This window comes from Thermobia domestica, chromosome 9 (assembly GCF_964235325.1).
Source record: "Thermobia domestica chromosome 9, izTheDome1.hap1.1, whole genome shotgun sequence".
NCBI lineage: Eukaryota > Metazoa > Arthropoda > Insecta > Zygentoma > Lepismatidae > Thermobia > Thermobia domestica.
Window position 1 is genome coordinate 28,730,912 of NC_137462.1, and position 3,127 is coordinate 28,734,038.

The window sequence follows — 3,127 nt, forward strand, 5'->3', positions numbered from 1 at the left end:
ATCTTTTAAATGATATAAACTATTATTCTAAAATTAAAGCTAAAATTCTATTTATTTTTTTTTATATGATATGAGTTTGAACGTTGATTCTGGGACGTCTGGTCTTGATTTAATTTTGTACAATACCTATGTTCAATCTAGTAATTCTGTAGCATCTCTGGTTCCGCCTGATCAGTATCACGATCCTATTGAAATTATTGTTAAATTATCATCTCTAATACAGGAGATACCAAGTGATAGTTTTTTGTTATATCAAAAGGGTGATTATCTTTCTTTATATAAAGAAGTCCAAGGGCTTCCTTGGGCCAATATTTTGTTGAATCCAGATATTGATATTGTTGCTCAAAATATTAATGATGTTATATTGAATGCAATTAGGAATAATGTTCCTTTAGTAACCAAATCAATCTCTAAATATCCGAGATGGTATTCTTGTAATTTAATTTATTTGTTTAATAAAAAGAATAATGCTCATAAGAAGTACAAAAGAACCCAATCTTTTCAAGATTATAATGTATTCTCTAAATTTCGTTCTGATTTTAAGAAGCAACTTACTATTGATAAAACTAAATATTATAATGAAATTGAGAATAGTTTAAAAAATAATCCGAAAAGATTTTGGAAGTATACGAATAACAAAATAAATGCTAAAGATGGACATAAGGCAATATTAGTTGACGACGAATTCCTCTCTGATCCTCGACTGATATCTGAAGCTATGGCGAAGTAATTTGTAGCTGTTTATCATAAAGATGAAATTAATGTGAATGATGATAATGATACTTTTATATCCAGTCAATTTTGTAGTGACCAAATATCCTTTTTTACTAAACAGGTACTTGATGTTATTAAAATTTTAAATGTTAAAGCTTCTGTAGGTCTTGATCAAATTCCAATTTTTATAATTAAAATCTGAAGGTATATCTGAAATAATTGCACCAATTTTGACATCATTGCTTAATTGGAGTTTAGCATCTCATTTCTATCCTAATGTATGGAAAACTGTTGCTGTAGCTCCAATTCCGAAAACTGATGGAAGGTTCGTAACTGATTATAGACCTATTTCTATTCTTGATGTAATACCTAAAATTTTTGATCAACTTATTTATAATTATCTTTATAGTTCCGTCGAACATTGTATTCTTTCTGAGCAGTATGGTTTTATGAAGGGTAAATCAACTGACCTAAATTTGAGTAAATTTCTGACATTGGTTTCTCCTGTTGTGCATAATCATGGTCAAGTCGATACTATCTATTTTGACTTTGCTAAAGCTTTTGACAAAATATCTCATATTCTTTTTAAGAAACTTGATTCTTTTGAAATTCCTAAATCTTTGATACTTTGGTTCACGTCCTACTTGCTTGATCGCAAATTTGTAGTTAGATATATGGGTTGCAAGTCATCTGTATACAAGATTTCTTCGGGTATTCCTCAAGGATCCAATTTGAGTCCACTATTGTTTATAATATATGTCAATGACAATGGTAAATATTTGGAGTGTCCCTTTTTACTGTACACGGATGATCTGAAGATATTTTCTGAAATAGTAAGTAATCAGGATCACCTTAAATTACAAGCCGAAAATAGTGAGAAAGGTTTTCTTTCTTTTCCTTTCCCCCCCCCAATCGGTTTAACATTCCAAAAAAAGGTTCCGTCTCCTTTAACTCTTTACTCATACCGGAAGTGATAAAAAAACAATGATTTCCATTTTCATCGCTAATCACCAAAGAGCGAGAATGATAATTGTCCGCGGTCCCGGGTTCGATTCCCGATGGAGACACTCGGTCGAAAAAGGGTAAAAGCTTTTGTAGGCCAGCCTTCTTAAGTGAGACTTTTCTCATTCACACCAGACAAATACCGGGATGGTTCCTAACATACAGGTCCCAGCCTGCTTCCTTCCCTCTCCAATCCTTTCTTCCGTCCCTTCCCCCGGATAATGTGCACGCTGAGAGACGTCATTCCTCATACGTGACGAGCTAACATGGCCATAGATGCCGAAAGCCCAGAATTCTAATTGCTAATCCTAATTTCTAATCCTAATTCTCGCAGTCTTTTTTAATCGATTCAGCGCTCCAATAACACATTCCAATCTCTATTCTTATCTCTTTCCTAAACCCGAGAACACGGTGGTTCAGTGGTAGAGCATCTACCTCTGGTACGTGGGGTACCTGGTTTGATCCCCGCACATCATTGTGCCTGTGATTTTCTTAGATACTCCTGTTTTCATTCCACCAATTCTTCCGTCATCACTCACTTGCCTTAATCATCGTCTCCCTTAGCCTAACAGACATAAACGTGGGACGTTAAACTGAAAGATTTCATTTCATTTTCCAATAGTCCCCCCTCTCTCGTTGGGTCTAGCGCAGTGGCGGCGGTTGGACGTTAAAAGTGAGGGGGCAAGACATGATCTGAATATTTGTATATAAATGTTAGTTTTCCTGTTGTTTCTAACATTTTGTTTGACGAAAGGTTGTATAACTAATAGGATACTATATTTTCAGTGAAAATACCGTATATCGTATATATTAGTTTATTAAGTAAATTGAGAAGAACAACGCAAGTAGATACTAGCCCTTTGTACTCTTAAACAACGAAAGTGTAAGAAGAGATTTGATTCCTTGCTCATGAACATCTTAAAATTCTGTCTAGAAAATTGTGTGATCAGATTATTTAATAAATTTGCAAAACAAATACCGGTAAATAGAAAGGATAATATTAATCATAGTAATGAATAATGATGCTTGTTTTGCAAAAGTTATATTGAAACTGAGGATTAATGAAAAACTTAATATTTAATTCCACACATGCTATTAAATGTATGTTATTACCCTTAGAAAATAAAAGGCAGTAAATACTACAAGCATATGCTACGACATTTAAAGAAATATTTGCTTTTGCAACTTCTTGAAATATGTTCGTTGCCATTAGGTGCAGTTTTCACTTTCTTGGAACACATCAAAACACAACAATACTTAGAATCAATCCACACTTCAGTTATACAAAATAAACTTAAAACCTAGAATTATATTCAATTTACTAAATTTTATTGTATATACACTCGTACATCTTTAAACACAACACTTCACTCGTATATTACACTACAAAACAATGGAAAAGATAGAAGTT